Below are 14,600 nucleotides of genomic sequence, written 5' to 3'. Positions count from 1 at the left end.
CACTGCCGTGGTCATTGGGAGTAGTGGCTCGTCTGCCACAGATATAGTGGCTGACAGTCTTTTTTGGTATTTATTTGTATAAGGAATATACCACTGCAGTGTTAGTTATAAGAGTATATTTGTTAATTTTTAGATTTAAGATATTAAGATTTATCTATTAAGATATGAGTGAAAGGACTGCTTTCTCATGTAATAAAAAATACTACATATGCTGCAATACATTTTTTTTTATGGATACTGTGACAGGACATGCAACTGAAGTGTATTAGAGTTCACAGAACTGTTCTGTGAACAGAATATATCACATACGGACAATCATTTGCCCAAAGGTTTAGTGTTGACAAAAAGCTAACAAATATGCCCATAAATATGTGCTTTAGCTGGAAGACAGGCTTTTTTAAACCAGTAGCTCATTTAGCATTCTGCAGAATGGTTCACAAAATGGTCCAACATATAAAGCAAGCAGTGGGGGGTAAATTAGGGCTCTGAGATGAATTATCATACAATTAAAAATTCCAGACTGTGCCAAAAACAAAACACAATATGGAGCAAATCGATGCACTTTTTTCCACTTCTTTCTTCCTGCTTTGAAATGGTGAGTGTATTTTGCTCCGGATTACTTTGTTTACATGCACTGTTTGGCAGCTGATTTACACTTTATGCTGAAGGTTGCATGGAAATGGTACAGCATTTTTTTTTCTTCAGCCTCCAGTACGAGAGGCAGTCGCTCGTTAGATAAAGCGCAGTTACATGTGTCTTGGGATGCTAGAGAGAGCATTGCCCATGCTGAAACAAACAGCTAATGTTTCAGCAGTGTCCTCCCCTTTACCTTACATTCTGCATTATGTGTGTAATTCAGCATTTGAAGTGTGAAATGTGGATGAGGTGGTTCTTTCTCCATGGCTGGAGGCTTCCTCTGTAGTAATAAAGAAAGCAGCAGGGCTCTGACCACATGGTGAGATGAGACTTGTGCGATGGTCAATAATCTATTACTGCACATCGGCCTCCACAGAGTGACAAATGCCCATCAGTGAAATGGGCCTGCAGAGGTCAATACTGGTCTGGTGACCTCAGCCCTGACAACAAATACTAGAGTGGTTTTACACTGGCAGCTTCAGTCTCCAGGGGCAAACATAGCACAACCCAGTCTATACACACATACACACAGAAAACTGAAAAACGTGCCCTTAGACTTTAAGCAGAGTGGAACATGATTAAGGAACATGATTGTGGAAATTTTAAAAACATAAAAAAAATACAAATTAAAAAAAAAAATATATATATAATTATTATTTATTTATTTTTTTGTATTTGAGAGTAAGAATTATATTTTAACATTTCTACCTGAACCTTGATCAGTCACTGAATTTTGGTATACTTTAGAATTCCAGTTGTAGAAAAAAATTCTCAGTTTACAGTTGCTCACTTTCCCTGGGAAACTCCCACCCAGAGATTCTTTAAGAATATATATGACTTATGGATTGATATATCAAAACAGTGTACTATGTTGTATTAATATGTTAATGTTCTTTTTGGTTCTTTTTAAAAATCTTTTGCTTTTGCTTTTATTTTGCACAGTTGGTTGCACTCATGGCCTACCAGTCATGGATGGTTTTGACATTGCTTTGAACAAATATCCATTCCTAGCGATAGTGTGCAAACTCCTTTTCTAATTGTTTAATGAGGCCAAATAGTCTGTACAATACTACAAAAACCTGAAATAAGATTTCAGATTATAATTGAACTCATAAGTGCTACTTTCCATTCTCAAGAAATCCTTTGTTCTAATATTTTTGGGCTACATTTTGTGATAAAATTACAAAGGATTAAGCATTAGTTATAGCTTCTGTAGGCTACTTGCACACAAAAAAACACTTGTGTTGTTGTCAGAAAAAGTCTGTCCCAGTGAATGGCCCCAATTGTGTGTAAGTGGGCTTTAAGGAGTGTGCAGGGGCTGCAGGTGATACTGGATGAAGGGAAATCTTTAGGATTCAGGACCAGGTAGAACATCTTGCCAGTCTGCCAGGCCGCTTATAGCAATCAATTTATGCCACTAATTCTAATTCATAGCCACTCAAGCATTACCCACTGAGTCGTCCCTTTCTTAAAACACTTCCCCTGTTCTGCACACCCACTCCTCTTCCAGCACCGCCCAGCCGCTCAATAAACACCATTCAACCACTCCAAATATGCTTCAGCAGGCTGTTATTGCTTGCTCAACAAATCATAAGCCCCCTTTGTCAGTGTTAGCATCCATTTTGTGGTTTGGAATTTTACATTCCGCAAATGTCAGATGAGATGGAACAGGAGGAGGAGGGGAGTGGTACTTATCAAATCACAAAGCTGGTCAGCCTTATCATCAAAGCACTTGTTTAAGGGAGAGTAAAATACACCGATCTGTCTGGGAACATAACCTGCAATACTAAATGCAATATTGTGTGAAATTTAAAGCCAATATTTGTGCAGTTTCTTGCCCAGGTTGTCCCCATGGCCTTTAATGGACGGACACTATCTAGCTTAGCTCGTTCTAGACTGCCACCTAACATTATTTAATACAGGCAACTAGTAGGTAATGTACATGAGCATAGATTAATTCTATAGGCTCAAGAAAGATTAACATATGCTGTATCTGCTATAGACGTACTACCTTTTAGAGATTCCTCTTTATTGCAAACAGTGAGCACAATTAAATTTATAGTCCCACATATTATGCCCTATGTTCTTGCCATGATCTCTACTAGCAAGCTCAGAGCTGATACATTAATGCTCATGGTACAGCTTTCCTTACTGTGGCTTTAACTGCAGAATCACCTGCACCTGTTTGGTGGTAGGCAGTGTGAAACAAAAATCAAATAAATAAATAAAATGTAAAAGGGTTGGGGTTCCAGGGTGACCCTTTGGGGCAAAGCACACTTTGTGTAGAGACAAAGCTAACATGAGCAGTATGAGATATCTGCGGAGAAAACAAATAAAAACACAGATACTGTTTGGTCTCTAGAAAATTCATGCATGTCAGCCAACCTAACCAGTGCTAATGTTGCAAGTGATTGGTAAAATGGCAAAAAGGCAAGAGCCAGTCTGTCAGATGACAACTACTATTGATGAGGTACAAATGAAACCGAACCACTTTGCTCGTTTCAGCTCCACCACACATCTTGAACACTGACCCACTGTGAATACTTCTGTGGTGCAGAGAGAGTGCTCTCTCAGTGCTCCCCAACTACAAACAGAAGCTTCATCCCTAACTGATTTAGAGATTGCAACTGGAATAATATTTTAAAAGATGAGGCTCAGAGAATAAGATGGACCCCACCATGAGACACAAAGAGTCCTATGATAGTATCTGGCCTATGCTGTTCCTTAACATAAAGATATGTGATCATATCTTTATATGCATATAAGAGTATATGGTGTAAGAAAGGCTTGCTCTAGTAAAGTATGCAGTGTGAAAGGCCATGTTGATCTGACATTCTTTGTACAAGAGGCCTTTACTCTGTTTTGGCATATTAAGAATCCCATTTGTTTAAATAAACTTTTGCCTTGTCATGTGTAATATGGGAAATGCCTTCAGTATGCAAAATGGTATATTTAAATGGTAATATTGCCTCTTTCACACTGTTTGTTCTTGTTGATGCTGTTGGAGTAAATGACCATAATTTGTGGGATATTCTCATGTGCTCCACACAAGCAGGCTCAGGCTGTCTCAGAGCACACACAGTTAAATTAAATTTAGATGAATGTTAATCAGCCTGTTCTCTTGCCCCACCTTGTACATGTACCGCTGACATGCTGAGATGTCAGATTCTGAGGCCAGGTTGATAATCAGGATTAATACGATGTTCGTGCTGATTTTTGCTAAAGAAAGCAGCTTGTGCCTGGCCCTGTGCTTTGATATGTCTAGTCTCTCTACATATTGGCAGTGTGGCTTCCATGTAATAATGATAAGAATGGACGTGAGGCATTTAAGTAGCAAATCAATAGCAAATTAAATTTTTCGGCTCTGAGGCGCACTTTCACGATCATGTGTAATTAGCCCTGACAGTCTGGCTCTGGGTGAATTAGATTGCTGCCTCTTGTCACGTCCCCCCCCCCCCCCCCCACCCAACACACACACTCTCTACCCTCTGTTTTTAAGTCCATTTTGGATCAAGGCATGTCACTGCCTTATGTTGAATTACAATGGCTCCCTACAAAAACAATGCCTGAGCTGGGCAAACACTGCAAGTCATGAGGATTTCAAGGGCAAAACCTTTCTCTCAGTTTTAGAAACAAACCGGGTAATATTTCAAATTAACCTCATATTACAAACCCCCTGCCATCCAATACACACAAATACTTTTTAAGGGGAAACATTTTTAATCTGATCTTGAGACAAGGGGAAGTGGGAGGGTGGATTTTAGGTACAGATGCCTTTGTCTCATGTAGTTTTCTTAAGACATGGACAATTATTTTAGCAATAGGTTGGCAATGTTGCTTCTTACCTGGTTATTCTGTTCCTGTATATTTTATCAACCTTAGAGTTTGAAGATCTGAAATAACAATTGACTCCTACACTCATTTCATTTTACCAAGAATAACCACAGATGCTATAGTTTTTTCAAGGAGATCACTTTGAAAGGGCAGGTCTTGAAGACTCATCCTGAAGTAGGTTAATCATAGAACACATGGCTCTTGCCTGGCGGTATGGGAGAAAATGGGCTAGCACCTGATTTAGATAAAGCATGATGACCCACAGGCACTCCTATATAATGAATTGTGGGACGACTATGTCCTCCAAAACGTGCTACTTGCTGCAGTTCATTTTTCATCTCAGTCCTCCATATGAATAAACAGGGCCTATTTAATTTGTATCTCTCTCATCACTTTGCAAGGCATATGGCCCCATGCTGCACATACAAGCCCTCAACTTAGCATTCACACACATTCATATTCAATTGTACACACATGCAGTATACACTCTGAAGTGCTGTTGCTTACAAACATACCCTGCAAACGAGAATTTATGTATATATTTTGATATTTTTTCTTCCTTCTATTACTTTATCTTATAGAATTAAATCAAATAAAAATATCTAAAAATTGCTAAGATAATTATCCAATAACTATTTCTATTACTCTTACTCCTCCTATTTTTAGATGCATTGCTGCAGCATTATATACAAATGCACACATATGAAATACTCTTTCCTCTTGAATATGTATTATCTTTAAAAAAAGACCTCATATACCTTTTATGTTTGCATAGTTTTAATTTAATGTACTTATTTAGAAATTCAATGCATCCCTGCATGACCTGCCAGATATCTTGTGCTTAATATGTAATAGTTACACTGGCAAAAAGTAGGTCTGAGGATCATTATGACATACTACGAGATATATAATAAGATAACCTCTTTTATGCATAGTAATTTATATAAAAAGTCTCAAGCATTGTCTGGTTTCCAGAATAATATGAAAAAACACCAAGAAATTAAATAAAATGGAGTTCCCATTTAAGGTTGGTCTTAAGTATAGTAAAGAGTGGTTTTAAACCTCTGGTCTTGTTAGCGAAGTCAGTTGAGAACTTCACTCATCAGCCTCTCCCTTCCCTCTCTAGTGGTATTGTCTGTGCGTTGTTGATCAAACTGAAATTAACTGCACCTGAATGACATGGCAAAGACCCCCAGTGGGCCAGGAATCTGCACACCAGCTCCCTTTTAATAGACTTGCACCTCATTTGGCCTCTAAAGCCCATTGAAAGGTCCCAGAGGATGAGTGGAGGCTGGCCTCCTATGGGCCTGCAGGCTGGAGTTTGCTCCTCCACAGCCGCTGTGAGAGGCCAGAGTCTGATTAGGGAGTGCCTCCCTGCATGAGAAGGCTGTGCAGGACAATGCAGAGCTTTCCTTTTCAAAACAACAGGCCATCTTGTCTGACCTCTGTCAATGCCAATGTTTGTCACTGAGAGGATGACACACACACACACACACACACACACACACATACACACACACACACATACACACACACACACACACACACACACACACAAAGGAACAGAGAAAGCCCTTGTTGACAGATCTCATATTTACTGGAACCTCTGTGTACTGTAAATTTTACTTTGTATTCACTATCCTGATGCAGTGTTTGATCTCTATTTATAGATGTCAACAGAATGTTCAATATAGAATAACATACATGCACAAACACTTTCACTCACACACAACTATTACACATGTATTTGAAATTGGTGATAAAATATTAACCTAATACTTATTTCACAACACAATGTCTTTGTCATCTCTCATTCGTTCTTGTCATGGTGAATGCGGGGAAATTCTTAGCAGCCCCTACTGTGAGAAGACAAGTGGAGTGAGAGGAAAAGCATTAGGCTTTATAAAGACCTTACTAAAGATGGGGACAGAGTAGAAAGAGTGCATGAAGACTTTGATGCTTATCTGGCCTGGTGATAAGAAGTAGTGGTGGTACTGAGGAACCCAGCTCCAATCTAGGGGTGACAGCCTTTGAGTGTCTAGTAGTGGTGTTCTGTATTCAGCCTACAGCTATTTATCATCCAGCTGCAAATCTACACATCACCACGTTTTTCACATAGTGTACATTTTTGTATAACGTTTATGAATAGTGACTAAATAAAATATTGTCCTTCTGTGAAAATTTGGATCAATAAAAGATAATATATGAAGATGTATTTCCCACTTCCCACAAAATCTGGAAGTAATCCAGCCATAATGGATTAGAGATGGTTAAATAGGTTCAGGTTAATGCATTATTGCACATTAGTTATGATTTTATAACTAATATTATATTAAAAGTGCGACAGGTACTAGATCTTATACTTGAGCATGTGACTTGACAATCCTGATGACAACTTTTTGTTTTTCACAAGAACATTTTTATGTTGTATATCTGACAGAATTAGCAGATAGCTAACTGATACTAGTATTGTCCCAACTGATGGGTGGAGGTACAGCAGGTTTCCATGAGACAAACCTCGGTGAAGTGGTCATTAGAAACAAACATTGTCATTTGGAATGGATCGTTAGTCATCTGAGTATTGCTCGCTCATGTTAATATGAAGATGACCTTCTCAGGAGGGGGCTAGCTTTACTTAGCTCTAAATTGTGGTGCATACCAATTGCTATTTAGAATATACCACAAAATGCTTATGCATCATAGTGTCATATTCAAATTGGTGCCCATAACCTTGCAATCCCTAAAAAGTCATATGTTATGAATTTGGTTTGGTGGCATTGTTTACGCTGCATTAATCATGCAAACATGCATTTGGAAAACAAATGGCTTGTGCAGTTTTTGGAAACGATTCAAAAAGGTTGTCTTCCTCTAGCACTGAACACTACACAGAAAGAATTCAGAATGGGTGTGGGAAGGCTATGCAGAGGCTTCACTATTAACGTTTCTCTCCTAACGGTCTGTAGTGAGGTTCAGAGTTGTACCTCATTATAGGTCTATGTTTTTAATACTGTTCCTATGTAAATACAGTCTAGATGTCAGTGTTGACAAACTGTACCAAACAGTCAGCTCTGTGTGAAACATCAAATTGGTTTGATCTAATGTCTTCATTGTCCAAGAAATGCTTGTATAACTTTTTGCTTATTTTCCGACGTGCTGATTTTTAAGCGTAAAGTTATTGTTGAATTGTGCCTGGTTTGGTTAATCTTTTGAAATGGAATTATTATTGCTGACATTATGCATGCTGTCAATTATGGGTGGGCCTGACCTTAGTTACCTAGTTACCCATATTGAATGCAGGTCAGTAATTGAATAATGTGGCAGGCACGCACCAATTTCTTAGTGTACTCAGCAGCTGAAAAAGCTATATTGTTATTGCTGTCTGTTGAATAGGTTACAGCACATCTGAATGAAGGTTATTCTTGGCTGGGACAAATAAAAGGGATGTTGGTGATTTTCATGAATCATAATGAATATGTGATGTGAACATTATTGAGAGCTTAACCAAGCGCAGCCTCGGGTTCCCTCTTCTCTCATTTTGAAAGGTGACGGCCGAGTTTCGATAAGGCAGTTAATGTACACGAAGTGCCCTTGCATAGCTCATTTATTCATCGCCTGTTTCAAAGGCATCCTTTGTCTACTCAGGGGGCCCATTGTCTCCATATTAAGTGGAGTTGGGGGGAGATTTGAACAGCATCTTGACTCGCCTAAGTTGAAGCGCGGCTGAGGTTAAGTGGTCTCTGTGCTCCCGGCACCCACCTCCACTCCGCCATGACAGCTGGGGACTAGGCCGTTGCTATGGTTATTGCTCCCTCTGTTGCGTTGCCGCGCCCCAGACTGCTCATTTGAGACAAGAGCAGTCCATCCAGACACGAAACAACAATCCGCAGATCTGTACACTCGCAGACAGGCGGCTGTCCTCCCCACTCCCCTATTTCTGATTCGCTCCTATTTTTCGGGGGCCTTTGGCTGCAGCTGTGCTTGCTTTGTTTTCATGCATTTGCAACTTTTAATTGCGCAGAAATTAAATGAGTCATGTAAAAATGGAAAGTCATTTTTGGAACACTAAAAGTAAATTCCAATCATATAAGATAAGCTCTGTTCAGTTTGTACTGCTCTCTCTTACTGAGCACAGTAATGCAGATGGAAGCCTTCCAATTGATAGTGAGGCCACTGATCAGGAAAATTATTTCCAAAACTCTGCCAGTAATATGGCCCACAGCACTGGTCTTTATAATAGCTAAAGAACAAGGAGTATGTTCTGCACACAAGGCTTAATAAGCTGTTTTTAAATGTAGACATACCTATCTTTATGTAATCACATCTTAATTCAAATTAAACTCAGCATTTGTCTTCAGCTTGTCCAATCTTTCTTTTACTTTTTTTCATTCAGTTATTTGGTCATCTTTGGATGCTTCAGGAATTGTATAGATGAGCAGAATCCCCCAGTCACCCACTCACACCCTACCAAAAAAGAGATGATACAGCGAGTTTACAGCATAAATTAAAAAAAAAATTCAAAATTTGAATTAAAATGAACTTCAAAGAAATTTAGTGGCGTATATTTTGCATACTTGATATTTATCCATGATTAGCCAAATCATAAAGAATGAGTGTATAACTCCCTAGTGGTGTTTTTCCCAGCATGACTCCATTAAAAATACTTTATCCTTACTATTCAAAATATTTTTTTATTAAAAATTATTTATATGTTTGCAACACCTTAAAGAATGCTGACATATTTTCAGACTCACTTAATGTTATTTCTGAAATAGAAATATGCCTTACTCTAGGGCTCTTTCCTTTAATACATCATTCATAATTGCAGGGTTTAATCTGTACAATGATTGGAAATTAATGATTAGTGTTGTTCAGTAAGCAAATCTGATAGGTTGTTGCTAAAGAAGCAACATTGAGATACACCACTGCCTTCATTCTGAACTACTAACTTAACTGATCTTCTACTTCAAACACCTTGAAAAAGGCATAATGTTATCTTTAAATCTCAAATCAAAGAGCAACACAAGCAACGGGCAAACAAAACATTTCCATGATCCAGAAGCTTGTCTCTCACAGAGCAAACATTAGCAGTGTTTTGTGGTGCTTTAATGTAATAGCTGTTGTTCTACTGAGAGTCATAAAAACCAACTTCAAAGAGTTGAAAAAAATGTTGTTCTAAGCTGATAAGAAGTTCTGTTCTTCTCACAAGGCTCTCAGCATTTTCAAAAGCAGCCTTTGGTCATTTTGGGTAAGAAGAAATGTTTTAAATTTACTCACAAATTGAAATGCGTTTTGAATTATCTGTCAACACGCAAAAACATTTCTCATGTCGATGCCTTTAACACTAGTTTGTAGATTTGTAGAAGTAGATTTGTAACCAGGCTGTCTTGCCTAGGTTCAACCCCCATGCCTGCTGGCCTACTCGGCCTGCTTGATCCCCAGTCCTGGTCTGGCTTGTCAGCACCTGTTTGTTGCTGGACTGCAGTATTAGGGCCATGGAGCATCTGGAATTCCCCGCAGCCTTCGCCTGCCTTTAAGAGTACCTCCGCCATGCCAGCGGGCGGCCTGCGTGAAGGGGAAACGGGGGCAGTACGGCGGCAGGCCCCACTGGAGCCTCCGACCAGCAGGCTCACATTAGAGCACATTTGTTCCACAATATTGCCGCCTCCTGCTTTCCCTAGGCTGGGCTTAGCACAGAAGGTAGAGGCAGATATTTGGGCAGCGGCCAAAGCGTCTCGGTGGCCACCTTGCTAGCACTGCAGGTGCTGAGCTGGGCTCCCCACTGCTTGTGCTTAGGGTCCAGAGCCCACACCGCCTGACGGAACAAATGCCGGCCGCGTGCAAAATAAACTTATCTTAGTTGCATGACAACACATGCCCCCAGGTTAGAACGCTGCACTAGTTTTGCAAATCAAGTGGGGTCACTGGCTCATCTTCAGCTTTGGGAAAAGTGGGAGGGGTGGGGGGCAGGGGGGAGGGGGGTTCTATTTCAAATGGGTGGCATCTACCGCCTTCAAAACTGGCTTTTGTGTCTTCGTGAGAAGATACTGATTTAAAATGCTAATAATAAACAACATTAATAATAATAAATATAATAATAAATGTAACTCCAAAAATGACAATAGTAATAATAATTTGAAAAATTACATTTCTGTATTTTTTTTCTTAGTTCACAAAGAAAAAGAGAACCACTGTAACAATTTGGAATGCACTATTGTAGCTATACCCAGGTGTTCAAGTCCCCTTGTGTGATTATAAGCTAGGATGCTTTCCAGTGATTAAATGGATTTTAATGTGAGTACAATGGCTTTAGCTGAGATAGAGTGGGGTTGACATGTGTTGAGTGATCTCTGTGGAATGGTTTACTCCTCCTACTCGCCAAGAGCCCGATGGGGCTTCATCACAGCCTGATGTAAGGGTGCCACCAGGCATGATTGATCACCCCAAAAGATTACCCCCAATTCTGGCCACGGCCATGCGTTGCTGTCGTCATGTTGGGCTGTAATGATTTGCGATGATCTGGGGTGAGGAGTTCGATGATGGATGAAGCTTTCCTAAGAGGTCATGTGGTCAAAGGAAAAAGAATGTTGACCACACAGGGCATTTAAACAGGCAGCAGTGAGGAGCTAGCATGGTGCCGTACGTCTTTATCATAATTAAGTAGGGATACTTAACCCTGGACTGCTTTGGCTTCTCAGGTCCATAGGGAGGTCCAAGCAGACCTCCTTTGGGAAACTCTTCCACAAAGGCTGACCATATTGCCAGATGATATGTTAATGCTGGTGACCTCTGCTGCGTCAGGGCTACTCCCACATCTGAGAGGCTGCCCTGATGAACTGGGCTCACCTATTGAAGGTCGGGATGTCGTTTGACATATAAACTGGGTCACACAATATAATGGAGTGAAAATCAACACTATTCAGAACTTTTTTTTACACCACAGGAAAAGTGATTTTAGTCAAATTAGATTTTAGTGGTTTTGCAAAATGAAAAACTCTAAAGAAAATGGAAAGTGTGCAGTGGGTCTATATATTTGAAAATTCTAAGCTATTGGATATTTTGAGTAGCAATGAAATTATATGAAATTATTATATTATTCCATTTACGGTTTAAGTTGTAAAATAAGATAACATTCACCAAGATTTTATTTAATTTCTATTCCCTTGCCATATGGTTTTTACCATTTTCACTTATTGTATGTTTTCCTGGACTTTATACATCATTCATTTAGTGTCAATTCTGGTGTTTGGTAGGGGAAAAATATGTATAGCTGAAGAAATTGATACAGTCTGACTGTGTTTAATGCTGGCAATGCCTAAATCGGACCTTGGATTTGGAAGGGTCGTCACTGGCACACATGAGTGCATGCATCACAGAACAGGAGTGCTCAGCCAACTCCCCCAAAAAGCCTGTCCCCCCGGTACGGGGAATTACACCACCTCTCTCAGCTCACCGTAACCCCCTCATTATACACACACCAATGAGCTCGGATCATATTTTCCTGGGCAGTGGGAAAAAAATGGAAATGGGAGGTGGGGTGGTGCCATGCATTTGAACAATGCCTTGCTGTTTTTTAAAATGGCTCCATGGAGAAGTTTAGGAATGGAGTTCTTGGGCATAAATTCCCATTTGTGTGCAACTTAGAGCATTCTTTGGGAAAATTGTCAGTTTGTCTTGGTTTGGACACAAAAATGCATTTAATCCGGTTGTGGTTAAATTCTGTGTTTCACATCATGTTATGTACATGGAGAGCAATTTAGTAACTACAGATTTTAACATTTAGAAGAATTATTTTATTAGACATAACTGAATAAATAACAATAAATCAGCATTAAACTTCATTTACTTTGGCTTATTTATCACATTTTCTCTTGAATTATAATTAGTTTAATTTCACTTTAATTTTCGGTATATCTCGATTGAAGCACAATGTCTTGGAGGCTGAATGCAGTACTGGAGTGGACATTGTGTATCTGAGTCCCCATGTGCTGTCCATGGCCTCTCTTTTTTGGTCCCTCCATTCATTTTCAAATTAACCTCCTAATAGACCTCATCTGTCCATAGAGAGCCTATTAACTAAAGATCTGTTTTCATCTGCTGGACAACCTAGGAGAGGGGAAACCCCTGCCATACAGACCCACACTTCTCTGAAGTGAACAGCACCAGGAAATAAAAATCGAATAAAAAAAATGGGGGCAACAAAAGGATTTCATTATATATAGTTAATTATCTCCTAGGCCTGGGCCGACCTTTTCCTGGCTAAAGAATTAGAAGGCCTTAATTGCTTTATCACCCAGCTCTGCGATTTCCAGCAATCAGGCTGACTCCATTTAATTTAACTGCCATCGCAGGGAAGGGAGTGTGCTGCTCCCTGGCTGCTCTAGAGCACTGGAGCAGATGTAGAGTGAGGAAGCAGAGAGCTGGGGCGAGGGTTAGACCCAAACTGGCAAATTTTGTGTCTGTAAATTAATGAAAATCAACAGCAATGGCTGATGGCTGCCCCTGAGGTGGGCTGGTGAAGGAAACTCTACTGGAGAATGGCATGGATACACAGAGCCTGTTTCAGTAGCAGTGTGAGGCGAAGTGAGCTCTCGCAGTTGCTCCCACTGGATAAGTGAAGGGTCCGAGGGATTTGGATGGCGCTGCCGATATCTGAACAATTAACACAGACTCTGTGAGCAGAGGGAAGCCTGCCAGTGTCTTCCTGAATGTCAGCATGTCTGATTAAAAGGCGTATATTAATTACAGACATGTTACTTCATTAGACTAAAAAGGATTAACATTCCTTGTCTATGAATACAGTTTTAAATTTAAGTCTAGGGGGAAATAAGTCCTTAGTTATGAGGCACCATCTCTGTATGATTTTATAGAACAGGATTAATGGCATAATTTATGCACTAAGGCGCACGTGCAGATGATCCTACACATATTTGCAAAATGATTACTGATTGATAGAAAATTCTTAATGAATTAATTTATCAGCATATGAATCGGTGCTATGCATGTTTTTGTATGAAATATTGATGAGCTTTAAAAGTAGTGTTTGTTTCAGTTTTTAAGAAGTTTAACTACATTTGTTTTGCATTGTTCTTCAGAAACGTACAGATATCTGCTTGTAAATTTGGATACAGACCCTGTATGTAGATATCAGTGCTACTTAAAGTTTGTTGAGGGGAGGATGTAGAACATTATTCTGCTGTCCCTTCCCTTTCTCACTCAGCGCTGTGAGGCTAATCAGGTCAAATTTAAATTCAAAATCCCTGACAGTACATTTTGTGACACTGCTGCTGCCAGGTTCTGCATGGCTGTTTGGATCAAAGAGTGGTTATCTCTTATATTGAGCTGTTCTAACCTCTGTCCAGTCTGATTAAAGGGAGAATGCTGTGGATTTCCTTGTTAAGCAGCACCAGCTTTCAGGGTCACTTAGCGCTTGAGACTCTTTAACAAGCAAAAATGCAAAAAAGCACTAAAAGTATAGGAGTTAAAACAAATATCAGTCCCCATGAAAACTGTGTTAAATTGTCTTTCTGGAGCCACCCGTTGTAGGAGCTTTCTGTAGATAGTAGAATGCTTTCGATAGAATGCTTCTTTTTCCTGTATCATAGTACAGTTTGTATGACTTGTGCATTGTGGACTAATGCAAATAATAGCGATTTTTCATTCTCACAAGGAAGGGGCAGAGGGCTTGTGGATCAAATTGGTAGTCTCCAGATGTGTTTATGAATTCCTTGTGCACCTGCTTGTTTAACAAAACTGTTGCTTTCAAGGATAAAAAAATAAATAAATAAAATAAATAAATAAATAAATAAAACATGCAAATGCTAAGATTTAGCTCTGTTCATGAACATCCAGGACTTTGCCATTAATTAGTGTGAGAAAAAGAAAACAAGGTTTTTTTTTGTTGTTGTTGTTTTTTTGTTTTTTTTTACCCCATTGAAGCATTTTTTCCCATTTGTAAAGGAATTTTAAGTACACTATGAAAATATAGTTCTACAGTACTGCAGGACCAGTCCATTCAACCATTTATTACAAGATGGAAAATATGTTTTCCACCAAATTAATGCATCAACAATTCATGTATAACTTTTCCAATATGCCTATGCAAGATCTAAGGTTTGCACTCAGCTTCTACA

The sequence above is a fragment of the Electrophorus electricus genome, chromosome 12 (genome assembly GCF_041902795.1).
Source record: "Electrophorus electricus isolate QZ-2024a chromosome 12, ASM4190279v1, whole genome shotgun sequence".
NCBI classification, from domain to species: domain Eukaryota; kingdom Metazoa; phylum Chordata; class Actinopteri; order Gymnotiformes; family Gymnotidae; genus Electrophorus; species Electrophorus electricus.
Note: the sequence above shows the minus strand (reverse complement) of the source record.